Here is a 23,031-nt window from a genome sequence, read left to right as displayed (position 1 = left end):
CGGACATCTTCTACGGTTATGCCCATGTTGATGACACAGTCCACAGCTCTGCTTTTGTTGAATCTCCCTCAAGTCAGAATCTGGCCTTCGACTTCCCGGTTTTCGCCGGACCCCATCCATCCCATTCCGTATCCTAGACTTCACGTGTCGACCTTTGGCCCGCAATGTGTCCGGGGTCGTGCACCCACTTTGGACCTTCCACATCCCTCCACAATGACTCGACTTGGGCACCACAAATTGGTGTGAGTAGGTGCGAATGGCGTTGTCCAAACTATAGCATGGGTCAATATATGCGGCCCATCTTGCCCTGGGCATCGAAGAACCGTAATCGTACGTGAACAAGGGATCTTTCGATTTTGCCACTTTCCACAACCACATGTTCTCGCCAATATGTTTACTTCATGACTATGTTGTCCCCTCCCGTAGCTATGGATGTTGTACGCGGTCGTTACTTGATATACACCATGGACATTATTAAACGGCCTTACTTGGTGTATTTTAGATTTTTCAAATTTGCATCAAAGATTTCTAAGGCATATTTACTCCACACCTTGCCCTCCAAGAGATCATGAGTAATTTTTTTGTGTCGATCATGGAAATACGCGACAAGTTTGCTCCAAGTGAATTCAACCAAAGGTGCAAGAATGGCAAAGCATGGGCACCTTTGAGTACTCCATTGAAGCACTCCGAGACATTGGTTGTCATAGCCCCATAACGGTATCCACCATCACGTAGCTGGGTCCACTTCTCTATATCCTCTTTCATTAGATATGTGTATGGCATGATGGATGGGTCGGGTTCACTTACCTGTTGTTCGCTGGCCGATTTCTTCCTAAGGGCCTCGATCTCACTTTCCTTGATAGGTTGCATGTACAACTCAAATTTAGCTTCCCGAGTAGCATACCCCGCTTTCAAGGCCAATGACTTTAAAGTGGCGTCACGAAAATGCGTGTTGAAGTTGCTAGCAACATGTCGAAGGCAATATCTCGTGGTATACTCGTACTCGTCCATGATCATCTCTAGGCCAGTTTGCAATTGCGTTTCGAATACCCTTATGTCGGTCAGAAATTATGCATATGTCCTTATTTGCTATCACATCCCCCAGTGCAAACCTGACGCAATCTAAAAACCACCTCCAACTAGGCCTTGACTCTTTGTCCACAACAGTAAAGGCGAGAGGCAAAACCTTGTTGTTGGCATCGGTGACCATTGCAATCATCAACACCCCTCGATATTTACCATACAAATGGGTCCCATCAATACTGATTACTGGCTTACAATGTCTGAATCCTTCAATGCAAGGAGCGAAAGCCCAAAATACATATCGCAATATTGTAACACCTTCCTCCCTCGGTTTAGTGAGATACCAGTACTGGGTGCCAGCTTCTTGATCCAAGTATGCCAACAACAACTTTTTCAGCCTTTCGTAAGACTCTTCCCAATCGCCGAATATCTTTGCAATAGCCCTTTGTTTCGCATCCCATATCTTATAGTAAGAAAGTTTATGTTCATAATACTTCCCTTTGATGTAATCTCTAAGGTGTTGAATTGTTGCCGTGTGATTTTCTCGCAACATTGGAACAAATTCTGCTGCAAGAAAATTACAATCCATCATTCTACCATCAAGAGCCATGCCAAGGGTCATACAACTGTGAGGACCCCCATAAGATGTGACCATCCATGTTCCCTGTTTAGGCTTCATGACTGCTCCAACGTACCACTTGCATGACTCATCCATGCATTTCACATACAGTCTACTTTTGGTCGACCTACTAGTCAGAAAGTTTCTGTTATGCTTTGCGGCATAAATTGTTAATGCACGTTTCACCGCTTCTTTATTCGCAAAAATCAACCCCGTACAAAAATTCATGTCCGCATTCCAAGAAGAAGCAAATGCTTGCTCACCAACTTCAGGATCAACCATATTTTCCCAAGTATTTTCATAAAATGATAAGGCGGGAGGTTCATAAACGGGGGTTGCATTTGTAACATCTTGAACTCTAACAAGAAGGTTTGCATCATCTTCATCACATTCATCCATATCATCAACATTAGGATTGAGAGTAATTTCATGGTCATCAACACCCCTATCAAAGTCCCCTCGCTCAATCCTCTCTTCGTACTCATCTCTATCGTCAAAATCTTCCCCAACACAGTGTTCGTCTTCATCTTCAACTGCTGGAACTGTAGAGGATTCACCTCGATGTGTACAAAATTGATCTTCATATCTATTGCCAGGTTCGCTCTCAACTGTTCTTGGTGTCTCTTGAAAAGGGGGTGCATAGCCTCCCAACGTGGTGCATTGATCATCTAGGACTGCAAACTGTAGAGATGTAGTTGTTTGTACAATATCCTCTATGCCGACTTCTGCACGCGGCTCCAAAGTGACGTACAACTCAAAATTTGCTACTTGTTCCCATTGACGCATCTTGTGAAACATGAACTTCACATGTTTGTCTTCTGTTATTGCCATATATCTGTAATTAATGCATTGATTGAAGACTTCATGTGGAGAACAGAAATTAATATGTATGTCATGCAAAGCAGGGTTCAGTTGCATCTCTTCCATAATTTTTATCTTCAAATCACTCAAGGTCTTTAACTTATGGCGTATCATCATATAACAGCACTGGATACCCGGACCTTGAAATGGAAATCCGTCATAAGGGTTGGCATTGCTAAGGGATCCACCGTAGTATAGAGTTATATAGATCATTATCAACCTATAGATCATCAAGTGCAATTGTGTTAGTGACAAATTTATAACTCTCAATCAACATCAATCACAAAACTTTGGGTATGACATGCCAACAATACTAACCTCAACCAAATTTGCATATACTCACATCCAAATCATTCTAGAGGCATGACTTTCAAAACCCATTCAAATAAGATATGATGAACAAAAATATTATAGCAACTAGTTACCCATTGAAATTTTTGTTACAAATTTGAAACAACTATATCTTGAAATAATTTATACTAAAAAGACTGTAATGGGTGTCTTAGGTATCAAACTCATAATCCATTTCATACCAATGACAAAAACCTAAAAGTACTAAATATTCCTAACAATTGATCACAATATTTAGTACTAAATATTCCCAATATTAATTTTGAATAAAAACCTAGCATAATCACAATATTTGGTACTAAATATTTCCCCAATACTAAATATTCCCAATAATTAATCACAATATTAATTTTTTAAAAAAACCTAGAAAATAATTTAATCACAATATTTACACTAACAAAAAATAAGCAAATATTCCCAATATGTTGTAATAACATAATTAATCACAATATTTGGTACTAAAAATTCCCAATTTACAATCACAATATTAATTTCCTAAAAAAAACTTAGCAAATAATTTAATCACAATATTTACACTAACAAAAAAAAAAAAATTCCCAAATATGTTGTAATAACATTAATCACAATATTTCCAATAATTAAAAAAAAACTAACAAATAATCACAATATACTAACAAACTACCCACAAACAAACAAACAAACAAACTAATCACAATATTTACACTAACAAACAAAAAAACAAAAATTTTCCTAATATGTTCTAATTGTTTCTTAAAAAAAATAACCTAGCAAATAACCATTATACTAACAAAAAATATCATCAATATTGTAAAAAACATTACCTGAGAGTTGATGAAAGTTGAGTGTAATTGTTGTGTGAGTGATGAAGTAAGTTGTGTGAGTGATGAGGGTTGTGTGAGTGATGTTGTCAGAGAGCGTAATGTAAATGAGAGCATAAGAGAGGGTGTGAGCCGGGTAAGGGGGAAAAAGGTCCCAGTTGGGACCCACATGACACGTGGATGGGTTGGGGACCATTTACAGAAATCGAGTTCAGGAGACTCGATTTTTAGAAGCAAATAAATCGAGCCTCATCTACTCGAGTTACGTCCACGTGCCCGAAAATTATGGTGACCAAAAATCGAGTCTACTGGACTCGATTTACTTTAAGTGATCACGTGACCAACGAGCCCAGTTGATTTAATTTAAAGTCACGTGCTGTGTGCAAAATAGAAATCGAGTTTAATGAACTCGATTTCTATTTAAAGTCAGCTCCGCCTGTCTGCAAAAGAAATCGAGTTCATTGAACTCGATTTTTATGGCCAAAAATCGAGTTCAGTGAACTCGATTTTTGTGCCTACGTGACCGGCTAGTCCAAATTTCACCCGATCCTAGGTCAGCTAGGGGCATGATGGAGAAAAATAAGCCGAAAATCGAGTCCAATAAACTTGATTTGTTAGAAACCAAATTTGTTTCAAACCTTTGCTTACTAATGATATAGTTTGAGTTTTGTAGTTCTCAATTTGAATTTGATTTGGATCATATGTTCCATGCCTACATAATCTTAACCATCAACATAGAATTTTGCCTTCATTTAATATATATTTATAATAATAAATAAAAGATTAAGATTAAGTAGGTATGATAAATAAATAAAACATATAGTGAAGAAGGACTTTTATTTTCCCACATCACTTTTTTCATATTAATTATTTTACATCCACTTTATGTGTTAAAATGTTGATATTTTCACATCAATTGTGGAAATTTTCCCTAATAATAATTACAAATCATATGGTACTAACCATAAAAAAGAGAAAAAAAAAGAAGACATATGAGATTATATGGAATCACATAAAAACAAATCAGCCTTAAAATTCAAAAACAATAATGCAGACGATAGTACTGCATTACATATATACCATGACAACTGATGTGTTTTGTGCCAAGTTAAAAAGGAAATTGTAAGCTTGAATTTATTTAATCATTTTGTTGGCTTTATTCCATGCCAATTTGCTTGTAATTCAGCATTTAGAAACTTTTGTATTTAGGTAAAAATCATGTAAGGGTAGTGTGTGAGAGAGTGTGAAGAAAAGCTCAAGAGTGTGCACTCAAGCAGAGACTCGTGACTGGCTTGCGATTAGCGAGTCGCCAAAAAGGCTCACGTGTAAAGCATGTAAGGGGAGCTGAAGAGTCACGCTAGCTGTGGCACTATAGGACAAAACTTCTAGCTGGCCAGGTAGTTAGCTCACGACTTGTTCCAATCGTGAGCTCGAGTCGCTAGAATGCCCTGTTTGGCTAAAATTGACCTTTCGCATTTCAAACACACACTAGTATAAATACCCCTTATACCTAGGTATTGTAGAGAGCTTCCAGAGAGAATTTTGAGAGAGAAACCCTAGAGAAAAACAGTATTGACTCATCCACAATCTTCATTCTTTGATTCTCCAAATTCCTCTACTCTCACCCTCTCCATTGTTAAATCCTTGAGAGGTACATTAGCCAAATACTTTTCTCACCATACCCATATCCGTGAGAAGGTTATTTGGTACTTGGGAAGCAGTTAGGAAGGGACCAATTGATATTGGTTGATGCTATGGGCTATAGCGGAATCCGGTAAGCTAGAGAAGATAAAGGTTTGGCGTAACCTCGTTGGAGTAAGAAGCTTGGAGGGCTTAGGTACGTTGGGTAGATTAGGCTTGGAGGGTCTTCTGCTGTTCATGTATCCCAACTTCATTCTCTAGTGGATTATTGACCGCTTGGAGGGCGGCAGAGAGATTTTACGCCGAGGACTTCGGTTTCTTCTTCGATAACACATCGCTGTGTTGTCTTTGTGTTTGGATATCTCTTTCCTTAATCTTTACCTTTTAATTACTGCTGTGGTTGTGATTAATTTTGGTTTAGATTGTTTTACCAACTCTGATTTAGCTTATTTTCATATTCCGCACATACATTGTTTAATAATAAGCTTGTGTTGGTAGTTTGTATTTTGGGGGTCTAAAAGTTCTAAGGTGTTTTACACCCTTTTTGAACATTCAGAAACAAATGAGAAACGCCCCTTTCCCTAGTTAGTGAGCTATATTATCATTCCTAGAAATGTTTTGATATTCGTAAGGAAAGTACACTACAGCTATGGCATTTATCTTGGGATCATATTATACATATCTGTTAGAACCTCTTCAGTGTTGCAATCCCACACAACGCCTGCTATGTCTAGTATTATTTCCCTTTACCGTTTCTTTGTGATTCTCACGGTCGCTGCCCACAGCATTTGTTGTGGTGCAACAGATAATGAGAAGCATGTTTACATTGTGTACATGGGTTCACTACCAGAAGATCAATATTCACCTATGTCTCACCATCTCAGCGTTCTTCAAGAAGTTCTTGAAGAAAGGTACAACTGTTGATTGAATTTTTACCTTTTATCTATAGTACTAATACAGTAATAGTGCATCTCTCATTCCAGTTAATTTCCATACATTTTTGAATATGGAAAATAATATTGTTAATTGTTTCAGGCTCTGTACACACAATGTCCATAATTTTGTTAGCTTTGGAATAGAAGAGAACACTGATTTTTTTTTAAGAGGATAGCGTGTATTTTTGGAACGAGGGAGAGAGAATGGGGCCATAGTTTTCTTCTTCTTCTTCCCTATTCAATTGATTCTCTACTACAGCCAATTACATGGATATCTTCTTTAAACATAAATGACAGCCCTTACACTTGTCCATCATGCACACACCTAGATGCATGCTAGCAAATGACCATATAGGGCACAAGTTCAAAATACATAGGAAAAAACTACATTCATAGAAAACTACAAAACTACAAGACACTAATTTTGAACAAATTTCACGCGTGATGTACACATTTTTTATTATTGACGCCTATGTTTTAAATGTGACATGGATGATGTTTATGCACGATATATACTAACGAGTGTGAAAGAATCAATTCCCTTTTATAGAAGTTCAATCCAAAAATCTCCGTATACAGTGATGTATTGCTAAGGAACAGGGCAACCTCGCATCAACAACCCTGTCTACTTTTAACTGTTAGACTTTTGCATATTCTAGTACTACCAGCACATCACGGTCTTGTCTCTTTTTATTTGAATAGAAAGAAATAGTAAAAAGAAAGAGTGAAACAGATAAAAAAGAATGACAGAGTTAAGGTTTTGACCTTTTCTGTCCTTGTAGTGACGCCACTGAGTCGATGGTTAGAAGCTATACTAGGAGTTTCAATGCATTTGCAGCCATGCTCAGTGATGAAGAGCAGAAAAGAATGGCTAGTAAGTGCTTTACTATTTATTTTGTTATCTTCCCCCCTCCCACCCCCCCCACCCCCCTTTTATTCTCTATTAGAATTATTTGAATAATTACACAGCTAATCACTGCATTTTGTTATGTTGTATTATTGTAATAAATTATTTCCAAGTATAATGACAATAATGTGCAGGCATGAATGAGGTCCTATCAGTGTTTCCAAGTAGAACTCTCCAACTTCAAACGACAAGGTCATGGGACTTCCTAGGTTTAACAGAAACTGCAAAAAGAAATCCCACTGTCGAGAGTGATGTAATAGTTGGTGTTATTGACAGTGGAATTTGGCCTGAGTCAGAGAGCTTTAGAGATGAAGGTTTTGGTCCACCTCCTAAGAAATGGAAGGGTACCTGTGAAGGTGGCAGCAACTTTACTTGCAACAAGTAATTTCCTTTCTCCTAGAATTATATTGTGATTTTGCTTTTGAAATTTTTTCAAGCCTACACCTTAGAAAAGATAAAAATCGTTGTAAGATTTTTAGATTTCTGCTTGTACTAACAATACTAAGAGCATCCACAGCAGTGGAGCTAAAAATTTAGCTTTTTAGCTCCACAAAAAGTTACTTTATCTATTTTACCTACTCACTTTACAAAACATGCTGCAGCAGTGGATCTATTTTAGCTTTCAACACAATAAAATAATATAAACATCACAATAAAATAATATATCTACTACAATAAAATAATATATCCAATACAATAAAATAATATATCCATTACAATAAACAACAATCACAACTACCCGCAACCGCAACTGCAACCACTGCCACTACGCCGCCGCCGCCGCCACCGCAATTGCTACCACCGCCACTACCGTCGCCGCCGCCGCCGCCGCCGCAACAATCTTTATTTTTTCTTCTTCTTCTATTTATTCTCAAGAATTATATTTAAAAAAAAAAAAATGTTACATCCACAATATTTTTTACAATACTTTCACGAGAATCATAACAAAATCTTATATGGAAAATTATTACTAATTCTAATTTGATCCCGCCACTAAAATTATATTTTTACTCACCAATATTAGCTAATTACTTAAAAATTTATTGTGAAAATATTGTAAAAATATTTTTAAATTGACATGTCTTATTCTTTGCTTTTCTTTCATCCGTTTCTTTTCTTTTCTTTTTTTATTTTTTTTTCTTTACTTTCCCCTTTCTCCCAACCCACCCTCACTCTTTCTTTCTGCCTCCAGCTCTCTCGTTTTCTCCTCTCTTCTTCTTCTTTTTTTTTTTTTTTTTTTTCATCTTCTACTTGATTCCATAAATTCTCTAGCTCTTTTTGTGGTTTGGGTTCGTGTGTTTGGGTCCGTGTAGATCGGTAGTGGTGGTGGGTTTGCTTAGAGAGTGATTGTGAAATGGAGAGATTTCGGTTCAGAAATGGAGAGATTTCGGTGTCGGCGTGGGTCTTTAGAGAGTGATTATGAAATGGAGAGATTTCGGTTCAGAGATTTCGGTTCAGAAATGGAGAGATTTCGGCGTCGGCGTGGGTCTTCAGAGAGTGATTATGAAATGGAGAGATTTGGGTTCAGAGATTTCGGTTCAGAAATGGAGAGATTTCGGCGCCGGCGGTGAGCTTCAGGGAGTGATTGTGAAGAGAAAGAGAGAGCAGAGAGTGAAATGGAGAGATTTGGGTTCGGAGTGACTGAAGAGAAAGGGTAGCGTGAAATGAAAAATGGAGAGGGCTGATCTATCATTTTTTAATCCATGCCCGAATAAAAAATTATTTTTTTTTATAACTTTCAGCTACAGTGCTCATGTATTGATACATGAGCACTGTAGCGCAAAGCTAAAAAATTTTAACTTTGCCTCCACTGCTGCAGATGGGTTTTTGAGGTTTGAGTGGAGCTAAAACTGCAATATAGCTATTTAGCTCCACTGCTGTGAATGCTCTAACATATTTGAACGATATACCAAGAGCCTTGTAATGCAACTGACACTTTCTAGCATTTCCAATGAAAACATTCAGGATTCAAAATTACTTTTATAAACAAATATACTATGAAATGTAAATTCTGCAGTAAACTTATTGGAGCTCGAGCTTACTCCTTGGGTGAAAGTACTTCCGCAAGGGATGATGAAGGTCATGGTACCCAAACTGCCTCAACAGCAGCTGGTAGCAAAGTACACGGTGCGAGTTTTTTTGGACTGGCAGAAGGCATTGCACGAGGAGGGGTTCCATCTGCAAGGATTGCCGCATACAAAGCCTGTGATCCACTTGGGTGTAAAGAACAAGACATCCTAGCTACTTTTGATGATGCTATTGCAGATGGGGTTGACTTCATTACCATTTCAGTCAGTGGAGATCCAATACCTTTTGAATCTGATGCTATTGCTATTAGTTCTTTCCATGCGATGGAGAAAGGTATACTCACCTTTCAATCTGCTGGAAACAATGGCCCTATTGCATCAACTGTATCAAGTGTTGCACCATGGTTGTTCTCCATAGCAGCCAGCAGCACAGATAATGAAATTATTAGTAAGGTTGTTCTTGCTAATGGAAAGACACTCATTGTAAGTATCTTCATCTTTCACATTTAATCTATTTGATCCTCATCATTGCCTTAAAACGTTTTCTTTACTTTCTAATTGTGCACGAATTTGACATTCCCACCCATTGGCATCTTTACATTGTTCTATCCACAGATTCTTACACTGCTTTAGTTCTATCATACATCTAATTATGGGACATCCAACCTATGTAGTTCTATGACTTACTTGGAATGATTGTATTCCTTAATCCTGTTTGAACGAATCAGCTAACTCTGACTGTAGCTCTAAAAGCCATTATGATTTATTTAATCTCTATATACCATCTGGTATGAAGTGGTGTCCTGAAAATCTCATCCTTGAACATCTTCTACAAATTTTGATATTGTTGTTAAATACTAAATTTATTCCACAGAAACTAGAAGAATTTAACTTAAAAAAAAAAATTGTACCACATTTTAATTTTAATTTTTTGTTATCAGGGAAGTGCAGTAAATTCTTTCACACTGAATGGAACAAAATTTCCTTTGGTATATTGGAAAGATGCCTCAAGTAATTGTTATGGTTCTGATGCTCGGTAACTTATATTCTCTTAATTATTCTTAACCCCAAGTTTTCTTAAACCAGTGAAAGGTAACAACTGTTCTTGTCGTGTTGAATATTAGGTCCAATGCTGAAGGTTGTTTGGATAGCAGTTTGGTGGAAGGAAAAATTATCGTATGTGATGATATACAAGGATTTGAAGAAGCTTACAGAGCTGGCGCCCTTGGGGTAATCATGTTAAATGATGAAAGAAAAGATGTCGCTCTTATATTTCCTTTACCTGCATCTACTTTAGCAATCGACCAATATGGTGCACTTCAATCTTTCTGAAGTTCTACAAAGTAGGGATTCTATTTTTTATTTTCCTCTGTAATTTTGCAATGTTTTACTTTTGCAGAATATTTAGATTTCACATTGAAATTTTGTTTGAATTCATTAAAATTTTTGTATGTTGTTTAATGGCATACAATTTTCTTTGGTAAAAAAAAATGCTACATGATCCTGAAATTAACCTCTCAAGGTCGTGTTTTTTAGATACTCAAAAGGAAGTATACCAAAAAGTGAAGCTACTAAAAATACACATGCTCCTGTAGTTGCTTCCTTCTCTGCACGCGGACCAAACAGCGTCGTAGGATACATTTTGAAGGTTAGGCATCATAAGTTTTGTAGGATACATATATCCATTTTTATCTCTAGCTCTCGTTTGTTGTGACATTTGGATTCTCTAACTGTCTAACACTATATTTGATAAACACTGCAGCCAGACATAAGTGCTCCAGGAATAGATATTTTGGCAGCATATTCCCCCGATGCTTCACCTTCTGGTGTTGATGAGGATAAAAGGTCTGTGAAATATAGTATATTGTCTGGAACCTCCATGGCTTGTCCACATGTAGCGGGTGCAGCTGCTTATCTTAAAACATTTCACCCAGATTGGTCTCCATCAGCAATCAAATCTGCCTTGATGACTACTGGTATATCACTTGCCACATTTTCTGCTATATCATTTTTTGCTAAGCTAACTTGCTATATGTTCTTGTTCTTACAGCTTGGCCAATGAATGCCACAAAGCAAGATGAATATGCAGATGGTGAATTTGCTTTTGGGGTTGGCCATATCAATCCTGTGAAAGCAATAGAGCCTGGTCTGGTGTATGAAGCCTCTAAAGATGACTACCTCAAAATGCTTTGCAGCATGAATATTAGTTCTTTTGGTACTTGTCCAAAGGACGTTAGAGGATCTCCAAAGGATTTAAATTACCCGTCAATGCAAGCTCAAGTGGAGGCAGTCAAACGTTTCACGGTTGAATTTCCGAGAACTGTTACAAATGTAGGCCCTGCTGATTCAAAGTATGAGGCAAAAGTAGTTGTTGCAAAGTCTGAGATCAATGTTAGCGTGAAACCTAGCACTCTCTCTTTCAAGTGTTCAGGTGAGAAGAAGTCTTTTATTGTGACTGTTTGGGAAAGTATTACACACTAGTAACAGATTATCTGCATCACTTGTGTGGTGGGATGGCACCCATAATGTAAGAAGTCCAGTTGTTGTGTATACAAATGAATCATAAAATGTTTTGTCATTGCCCTTTCATCTATATCTGTATATTTTTAAAAACTGAAGCGTAGCATTTATTGTTGTTATGCTCTAGTTGAGCCATATCAGTATTCACATCATTACCTTATTCTTTTTTTCCAATTTTCTTATAATTGTTTTTAACATTTATTTTTTTAATATTTACACTTTTCCAACTTTTCTTCCTCTCTTACCTTTTCATCTCCCCACTACTTCTCCAACCTTTCTCCCTTCCTTACCTTTTCATCTCCCCACTAGCATCTAAATTAGTATCATTCTTCCTCTTTCCCTTCATCTTTCTTTATTTTTGTCTTTTCTTATTCACACCTTTTTATTAAAAATTTGTCACTATCTCTTCCATTCTATGCATAATTTTCCCTCACAACAAAAATGTTCTCCCCCCTCAAAAAAAAAAAAACAAAAACAAAAATGTTGTCTCTCTCTCTCTCTCTCTCTCTCTCTCTCTCAAATTTTTGGTGGATTTTTTTAAAATATTTTTCTTGCACATATGCTAATGTGATTTAGCTTTGTTTTTTAAATTGTTTGTTTTTTGTTATCTTTTATTGTTAAATGTTATCCTATTGCGTTATAAAGAGTTAAATATAGCGTGTACAAATATAATATTATTCTATTACATAACATGATTTTGATAATTTGCTATTTATTGTAAATTGATATTTCTTCTATTACATAGCATGATTTTTTATAGTGCTTAATTTAGATATTAAACAATGAGATTTTACTAATTTTTGTTTATTCTTTAATCATTTGTGGTGGAAAAAGTACTCTTAATAGTTGTATTAAAAGTACATTATAATGTCATTTATTTAGAGAAAAGCAAAGGTTAACCAAACGAAAATAATCGGATGGGTGACAAACTTTAGCTTTTGCAATTTTAATTTAATTATTATTATTATTATTTTATAATTTATAACAATGCATATATATAAATTTAATTCTTAGATTTTGCTAATAATTGTTTATTTAATAATATATTTTGGGTGGAGGAAATTACAACAAATTTTTTCCTAATTGGTCCAATTAATCATTGTTAAGTTTTATTAATTTTCTTAGTTACATTTTTCGGTGTTTTGGATTGTAGGTAGAAAAAATAAGGTTTGAGAAAATTTGTTTAAAACTAAAAGAATAATTTCAAAATTTTATATTCTTTTTAATGATTCACAAAATGTTATAAATAACTTTTAATAAAAAATGAAAAATTTTGTTTACTTGCCTTTTGAATTTCTGAGAAAAATTGTATTGTTTTCATTTTGGTATGACAAATTTTATATTTATAATTGTTCCTATAATAAATAAAATATGATTATGAAATACATTACTCTTTATTAAATTAGTTTAAATTGTAAAAAAAAAATTTAATAAAACCACCATAAAATAATTATCATGGGCAACGTGCGGGTCCGCGACTAGTTTACTTAAATAACGGTAATTGAAGGCTTATAATTATTGTGTAGCTTTTTTTTCCTGAATATTATTAGGGCCCCCCACCTATTGGGCCATTCATAGTATCCTCCTTAACTATAAAATCAATCAATCTCCCCCTCAACTATTAAAAATAAGCATATAACCTTCTGTCGTCTATTTTTCTATTACGCTCTGTTTGTTTCAATGGAAAACTTGATATAAAGATAGTTTTTTGTATTTTCTAGTGTTTGGTAATATTAAAAAAAATGAGTAAAAGGAAAACTATTTTTAGTCAATATTGTCGATGCCTTGTGGAGGTTCGACCAACCATTGCGGCGACACTTGCGTACCCTTGAAGTGCATACACGGGGTGTGTTATGTGGGCTTGGGAGCTCGGGTGCTGTGAAGAAGGGTATACCTCTGGCGTGTGACTAGAAAATGAGTCAATTTTGAGTTACCAAAGGTAAGTGAAGTTGCCACCAACCATTGGGTTTTTTCTAAGGCATGATTGGTCACCTGATTCTATTTAATTTCATTACCAATCCTAGGCTAAGAGAAATGTAGTTTTTCCTAATCTAATCTGGATGGATAAAAAATTTGATTCTTGAGTTTGGAAGTCTGGTTATGTGTGGGAAAGATGTTAGGCACCTTACAATGCCTGTCCAAGGACAGTCCATTATTTTGATAAAATCTTAATTTTTAGACATTGAAAATTAAAAATGAGCTATTGACATTAGCTTTCGGGGCTTTAAACGAATTGAGCTTTGAGTCCAAAATGGACTAAAACTCGAAAGTGAGATTGGCACGACACTTTTGGAGTGCTGACTGGCACTTTCAAAGTGCCAAACGACACTTTTCAAGTGTCAAATGGCACACATTCGGGCCTCGGCCTGAGGGCATTGTGATTAAATTAAAACACATCTTTTTCAATTTTTTAGAGATAAAGACGCGTTCTAGTTCGTATTCTGATCGTCTAGCTATTTTTCAAGCCTCCCAGCCTCTATAAATAGAGATTGGATCTCAAAATTCAGCACACTTTTTTCACGCTCTCATTTCCCCTTTTTCTGACTCTCCTTTCTATTATTTCCCTTCTTACGTTAAAGACATTCTGGAGGCTCTAGCCTTAAGAATTTCTTTTTTGTAAGCAAGGTATTTTAGGTTTCAAAGATAATTGAAAAAATTTCTTTGAATCCTAAAATATTCCCTCAAGAAGAAGAGTACGTTCATGCAAGAGGTTGTTTCTTCTTTACCCTTTTTATTTTTATTTTTATTTTGAGGATACATGTGTAAATATTCTTTTAGTTTAATTTCTAAATACTCATACCACATATTGTTAATATATTTTTGTTGAAATATGTTCTTGATGTTTTTGTTGTCATGATCTTTTTTCTTAGTTTCAAAAATTTGCTTATCATTACAATCTTTTTCAAAATAAAAATTGATTTGCATCTTTATTAGATGTAAATCTGAATCTTCCAAAATGAAAAATGATTTGTATCTTCATTAGATGTAAATTTGAATTTTTCAAAATAGAAAAAACTGATATGCATCTTCATTAGATGTACATCTGAATTTTCCAAAATAAAAATTGATTTGCATCTTCATTAGATGTAAATCTGAAATTTTCAAAATAAAAAAATTGATTTGCATCTTCATTAGATGTAAATATGAATTTTCCAAAATAAAAACTGTTTTGCATCTTCATTAGATGTAAATTTGAAAATTTCAAAATAAAAACTGATTTGCGTCCTCATTAAATGTAAATCTGAATTTTTCAAAACCAAAAACGGTTTGTATCTTCCTTAGATGCAGATCTGATTTTTTTTTTTAAACACAAACTGATCTGTATCTTCTTTAAATGTAGATCTGAATTTTTTTAAACACAAAAACTGATTTGTATCTTCCTTAAATGCAGATTTGAATTTTTTCAAAACCAAAAAACTAATCTGTATCTTTTTTAAGTGCAGATTTGAATTTTTTTTTAAACACAAAAACTAATTAGTATCTTCCTTAGATGTAGATATCACTTTTTTTTTTTATATTATAAAATTGTAGATTTTGAAATTTGAAAGAAAGGATTGACAGTTAGGTTGTAATTTTTTAATGTTTGATGCATCTAGCGTAAGTTTAGTTCATGAGTGTAGTCCTCTTCTAAAAAATCTTTTTCTTATTTTATTTCACATAAAAAATAGATCTGATTTTAAAGTTCTCTACAAATCTAAATTTCTTATTACAAAACAGATCTGATTTTTTTTACATACAAACCAAAAACCAATTTTTTTCTTTAGTTCCCAAAACAGATCTAATATTTTTAGCCAAAAAACCTTGTTTTACTTAATAGAAAATAGATCTGATTTTTTTTTCTTTCACTAAATTTTTTTTTAATACCAAAACAGATTTGATTTTTTTATAAATCAAATCAATTCTTTTCATTTACAAAAACAAATTTGAATTTTTTTTTTAAAAAAGAAGAGGACACATTCATAAAATAGATTTATGAGACTTTGTTTGGTTAAGCTTGTCATGTATGTAACATATTATTCACATCATGCATAAATGGTATATTGGTCATGAGAGTCTAGAAAGGGTATATCTGTCCGGGCGGAATGGGTGTCTAACACCTTCCCATTCCGTAATCTAGCCTCCAAACTTAGTTATTTTAGATAGGTAGAGCTAGGCTTTATCTTTCTTTTTCTTTTTTGGGTAGATGGAATTAGGACAAAAGCCATGTATCTTTGGTAGTTTGTAACTAAGACTCAAAGCCTTGTAATATTCAATCTATCAAGTTTGTATTCAATTAATGACAATGAAACTTTTTGGTCATGTAAAGTTGTATTTGATTTTTTATTATTTTTTTGATATAAAAAAATAAGTGGCGACTCCACACCACTTACCCAAAAAGAGAGGTGCTCTTAAAAAGCACAAAAATCTCTTTTTTGAGAGCACCCCAGGTTTGCGGTCTATCACAATATATATATATATACATTTCTCTTTATATATTTATCTACATATATATATATATATATATATATAATTGAAACGTTTAACTTTTGGAAAATCTTGTAATATTGTGCCAACGTAAGTCTTGAGAGTTGAGACCTCATAATACACATCACTAAGGGCACGTTTGGTAGATTGTAATAGACACTATAATGTAATAGTTATTCCTATGATTTATTTATTCTATAGTTTGGTTATATTTTTAGGATAAAGTTTGGCTACAAATTTGGTTGTAGCCTAAAGTTACAACTCTTAAAAAATTAACATGACTATATATTTTGAAAATCTAACTGTTGAATCGTATGTTTTTAATGTTCTTAATATACATGTAAAATTTCATGTTAATCGGATTTTATTTACTATTTGATCTATAAACTTAATTTCTATGCATAATTTTAGACTACAAAAAATTTGAAATTTAACATTTGAGTGATGACATAGCTATTGATCTTTAATATTTTGGAATTTTGCAAACATGGAGGATATAAGATGAAAATGTAATCTAATGATGGAGTTATCAAAATTTACATCCAATAAAAAAATATTAATTGAATTGTAGTCTTAGGTTACAGTCAAGTTTGTTGCCAAATTTTGTCCATATTTTTATTACAAAGATTAATCATTCCTTAGGAATAGTTATCTTTAAAATGAGGAATAATCTCATCTCTCTCAAAAATTTGAAAAATATTATTTTTTAGGAAATATAATTGTATGAGTAAGATATTTCCTAAAATAAATCTTAAATTTTATTTAATTTTTTTTTTTGAGAATCATTTTAAGTTTTATTCTAATGTTACAACTCACAACCAAACTTTAGATACCAAACTTATTAATAGGTTTAGTTATTCTATTACAAAATTTTTTATTCTTAGAAAAAAGAGTCGTATCCTCCTTTAGTGTATCAAACATGCCCTAATTTAATATATATATATATATATATATATATATATATATCTATATCTATATATATGTTTTAACAATTAAGTACAAAAATTTAGTCCCTAACCTTTTCACGGTATGTCAATTTGAAATGTTAGGGACCAAATTGACATATAGTGAAAAAGTTAGGGACTAAATTTGTACTTTACCCTATTTTTCATTAAATTTAAAATTTATTCTAAATATTAACTCTCCATTAAAATTATAACATATCATATTTTTTTGAATGCTAGAATATATAGTTCCATATATAACTTGATCATAATAAATGGGTAGTACATAGTGCTACAATCTATAGTTCTATATACAAATACAATCATAACAAATACCAATTAATAACTATCATAAGTATTAGTTTCTCAAAAAAAAAAAAAAAACTATCATAAGTGTTAAATTTCATATTTAGAAAAATAAAAGGAAGAATAAATGATATAGGGTTATTTTTCCATGCAGTGTAGTCAAGAGTTAGACCCTTTTATAAATACACCACTGTCAAATTTCTTTAAGACCTTCTCCTGTGTGTGTGTTAAAATACTTAATATTCTCAAAAGGAAAAGCAGTGGGTTAATTCCACATTGGAAAATGAGTGTGAGTCAAAGAGGTTTAAAATCTGTGCTGTGTATTCAAGAGTTAGGTCCTTTTGGATATACATCATTGTCAGTTTTTTTAAGACCTTCTCTTATCTCCCCGTGTGTGTCTGTGTTGAAATACTTAGTATTCTCAAAAGAAAGAACAGTTGGTTAATTCTACATTAGAAAATGAGTGTGAGTTAAAAATGTTTAAAACCTATGTTGTGTATCCAAGAGTTATGCCCTTTTAGATATACATTACTGTCAGTTTCTTTAAGACTTTATTCACTCTCCCCGTGTGTGTGTGTGAAAATACTTAGTATTCTAAAAAAATTATATATATATATATATATATATATATATATATATATATATAATAAAATGTTAAGTGGTTGCCTAAATTTTTTTATTATAATTTAAATATTAAGGAAATAAAATTGTTGATGAATAGAAGTAAATAATAAAATTAAAAAAAAATCCTTAAAACCTTCTCTTAGAAGGAAGGTTAAATGAAAGAATATCCAAAAAATAAGTACGTCCAGGCACAAAGAATTTGACAACAAATTTCACATCTGTTGAGGTGACAATCTATAATTAGTGTGTCATAAAATGATGATAATTGTAACTAGATAAGATTGTAACAATATTGTTACAAAGTAGGTCTGAGAACACAAAGACTTTGACAACAAATTTCACACTTGTTAAGGTGACAATTTGTAAATGGTTTGCTATAAAGTAATGATAGTGGTGGTCCAAATGAGAATGATGTCACCACCAATTATATTCAACCAACTTAATAAGTTGTGAAAGGAGTTGTGAAATTTTTTGTGTTTGTAGAATTTTTTTATTAATACATTGACATAAATGCAAAGTTTTTTGTTTTTTTTTTTTGGATGCAAGATTGAATTTCTATTCTAACCTAATCTAAGTGTATATGTGTGTGAAACTCTCTCCTAAAGACTTGAACCCTGGCCCTTACCCCCACACTTCACAAGTATTTATACTTGTGGAGTGACCATCGCACCAAGGATGTGCGGTGGTCAAAGTTTTAATAAGGTGGAAGACTAAATAAAAAAGGCCTACTATTTAAATGATCACGTTAAAAGAAGAGGTAAATACACAAATTATCAATAATACACAAGTTATCAATCTCATTTATTTAGTCAGATTTTGTAATTTCTACCCATTGGGAGAAAGACTCAATCCTTCGACTAATGTGAGGATGTCATGTTCTAAGTTTCTAACATAAAGAATAATTTTAAAATGATAATAAGACAAAAAAGTTTATGTGCCCCCCACGCTAAAAGATAAGTTACATACATACGATAGATTTATTAAAAAAAAGGATTGAAAGATATGTATGATATATATGGAAAAAAAAAAAAAGCTAAGTTACATAAGATTTATTCAAAAAAGAAGAAGAAGAAAAGAATGAAAGATACGTATGATATATGTGGAAAAATAAAAGATAAGTTACATACATATGATAGATTTATTAAAAAAAAAGAATGAAAGATATTTATGATAGATATGGAAAAAAATAAAAGATAAGTTACATACATATAATAGATTTATTAAAAAAAAAGAATGAAAGATATATATATATATATATATATATTTTTTTTTTTTGAGAATCAGAATGAAAGATACGTATGATAGATATGGAAAAAAAATAAAAAGATACTCCTAAGTTACATACATATGATAGATTTATTCAAAAAAAGAATGAAAGATATGTATGATATATATGGAAAAAATAAAAGATAAGTTGCATACATATGATAGATTTATGAAAAAAAAAGAATAATAAATATGTATGATAGATATGGAAAAAATAAAAGATAAGTTACATACATATGATAAATTTATTAAAAAATTTAATGAAAGATACTATGTATGATATATATGGAAAAAATAAAAGATAAGTTACATAGTACATACATATGATAGATTTATTCAAAAAAAGAATGAAAGAAATTATATATATGGAAAAAATAAGAAGATAAGTATGATGAATTATTTAAAAAATTAAAAGACACTTGTTGAAATTCAACTCAACTTTCTTATGCCGCTACAGTTTTTAAATCCAAATAAATCAAATTCATCTTTCTAGTCCCTCTCAAAAAAAAAAAAAAAAAAGAAAAGAAAAAGAAAAAGAAAGTCGTCTTTCTCATTTTACTATAACCCAAAGATCGAGTTGGAGTAGTGGACCAATATTTTAACTAAAATAACTCCAAAAAAAAAAAAAAAAAAAACTTAAAAAAACACACACTCATATTGCCCCCATCCCTCCACTGATTTTTTTTTTCTAGTCATTCTATGGGCTCTTACATAATTTCAAGCACTAAGTTTTTGCTAGAAACTCAAAATTTAAATATTAAGACAAATAAAGAAAAAAAAGTTAAATTCTAAATAGTTTTTTTAAAAGCAATTAAGGCAATGAGGTGATATACAAGCACAATACAATTTGGTTACTAACATGATGCGAAAAATGTAATTTGGTTACTAACAATATATATATAGTTCAAAGTCTAACATGATGCGAAAAATGAAATATTCTTGCTTTAAGAATTTGTTTTTTTGAGAAACTCTTGCTTAATTTAAGAAATTGATTTGCTTAATACACTCGACCAATTATCTCTCACATCAAATATTATTTTCATTTACTTGAAGCACAATTTATTTGAATCATTTATGTCATTGAAATAAATATATGGGTTTGGTTGCCTTCCTCATTTTTCTCTCTTTGTTATATATGATTACATTCGATCATTGTCAAAATTCAATAATATATGGTCATTATGGAGCTTGTGGATGAGTTTTCCATGATTCGTGTAGCAAACAAGATCATGGAGTATTACGCGGTACATATATATATTTTTTGTTTTGTACCCATATATCTACTTAATCTTCATTAATCATTAACATAAAATAATTTATTTAATATGTATTTTATAATAGTAAATTAATGGCTAAAATTAGTTTATATATATATATATATCCTAAAATGATTATCTCTATATATTAAGAGGATTCATAAATTTTATATAAAAAAAGAGGATTTATAAAGTTAGTTATGACTTCAAAAAATGTAAAAAATATCCCTAATATAATTAGATAATCTTTATTCTTAGAAAATAAAAAATAGGGTTAAAATTGTAATTCAACAAAATTCAAAAACAAAATAAACTACTAGAGAATTTTTTTTTCTTCTAAAAATTAGCACTTTCTATTTAAATATATTTCACTAACATAAAATAAATCTAAACTTTTTTTTTCTTAAAAACTAACATACACTAAAGCCAGTAATTTACTCTATTTCAAATTCTAAATTTTAGTTTTTTAAAATTTCTTCCGGTATAAACTCACTAACAATAGATAAATTTAAAATGAAAATAAAAATGAAAATTATATTAATCTCAAAATAAAAAAAAAGAGCCTTATTGCACGTGCTTAACACTATATTATCAAACTAAAAAAAAAAAAGAATAACTTAAGGCATAGTGGATTAGAGTGTAACAGTATAAGGGTATTTATTTAGATATCAACCTTGTATCGAGTAGGGTTATGTTACATAGACAATGATGTAACGCTAATTTCTGATATCATAGACTAAAAAGCCACCTGGTCCTATGGATGTAGGCACACTACCGATCCATGTGAGTTGTCTATGTTGATTTCTCTCATCCCTCTTCTTTAATCTTGCATAAACCCGTTTTTCACATAAATTGTTATTAGAGCTTAGGTTGGTCATTCCGATGGAGATAAGTTCAATGGAATTGGTAACTTCGGGTTATGGTAAAGAAGGGAGAAAGATTTGTTGGTACAACATTGTTTCGTGAAGGCTTTGTTCAGGATAACTAGCAAACCAGAGAAAATAACCGACAATGAGTGAGAAAAATTTGAATTAATGAAAGCGGTTAGTACAATCTGGATATGTCTAACTAACAAGGTTATCTACTATGTCATGTATGAGGAATCAACCATAAGGATATGCTTAATATTGGAGAGTCAATGCATGTCCAAGTCCATCATGAATAAATTGAATGTCCGAGCTTAAGATGGCCAAGGGTGCGGATCTAGCTCTGACATCAATACGCTGAACTAGTTCATTAGTTATCTGTTATGAATTGATATCAAATTTGATGATGAAGATAAAGCATTGATGCTTTTGACACACCTTTCTGTTTCCTATGAACACTTGGTTAAATACTGCATTGGGGAAATGAGACCAGGAAACAAAAGAAGTTTTAGGAGCCCGGTTGGATTACTACTTAACAGAGAGTTTTAGTGAATGACATGTAGTAAACAGTAATCAGAATCGCGAAGGGAAGAAAATAGTTGTACTAGGGAACATAATAGATCTAATTCAACAAAAGGTTGTGCAATACTACAAATGCTAGAAGAAGTGGCATATTAAGCAGGTCGGTCCATATTGGAAAAGGGGGAAAAGAAAGATAAGAAGGAAGGGCCCTCAAAATCCTTCAATGTAGTGGAAGAAAACTCAGACTTTGACAGAGATTTGTTTTTAGTTTCATCAAGTTCTGATCAAGTATTGGATTCTAAATTCAACATGTTCATTCCACGTAACTGCCCAGACTAGTTTGACACTTACAAGTCAGCTAATTGTGGTTATGTTCTAATGGGTAATGATGCTTCATAAAAAAACATTGGAATAAGAACAGTTAAAATTAAGATGTTTAATAATTTGGTGAGAACATTAAGAGAGGTAAGACATGTTTCATATGTAAAGAAGAATTTAATTTCATTGGAAAACTAGACTCAAATAGTTATAGTATATGTCTGAGAGTGGGATAATGAAGAAAGAAAAGGGTGCTATGGTTGTAATAAGGGGTCAAAAAGTAGGTGGGAATATTTAAATTGTTCAGCAGTACCTTTGTAGGTAGAGTTGCCATCGTAACAAAGTCTGAGCATGATGATTCACTTTTATAACACATGCGAATTTGTTAGCTAGATTTAAGTAATGTAAATTGGATTTTTTTGCAAATATTGTATTATCGAAAATCAATGTACAGTGCAATTTAAAATTGTCGCACATAAGACCCAAGGCGTATTGATTATGTGCATTCTGATAGATGACATTCTCCCACCTATTAGCCGAAGCTTGAGGCAAAGCAATCAGAATTCATATAAGGAGTTGAATATTTGTCAAGGTTGAGATTGTTGGAGTTTGCTCAGATTTATTTTTAGGCTATTGACCAAAGGGCCTTATTATGGGCTTAGAGGAGCTGAGCAAAGCACAATGAGTGGAATGGAGTGGGTAGGGTTATGCTATATAAACACTGATGCAACTTAATTTCTCATATAATGGATTAATAGCTTCTCACCCTTATGGACAAAGA

At 32.6% G+C, this 23,031-nt stretch overlaps 1 pseudogene; it reads left to right on the top strand.

Moving 5' to 3' along the window:
• The first annotated feature begins 6,114 nt into the window (after window positions 1-6,114).
• LOC142617979 (subtilisin-like protease SBT4.3) lies at window positions 6,115-11,730 on the top strand (annotated as a pseudogene).
• Window positions 11,731-23,031: the final 11,301 nt, after the last annotated feature.

This window comes from Castanea sativa, chromosome 11 (assembly GCF_040712315.1).
Source record: "Castanea sativa cultivar Marrone di Chiusa Pesio chromosome 11, ASM4071231v1".
NCBI classification, from domain to species: Eukaryota; Viridiplantae; Streptophyta; class Magnoliopsida; order Fagales; family Fagaceae; genus Castanea; species Castanea sativa.
Note: the sequence above shows the minus strand (reverse complement) of the source record. Positions and strands in the feature narration are given on the sequence as shown.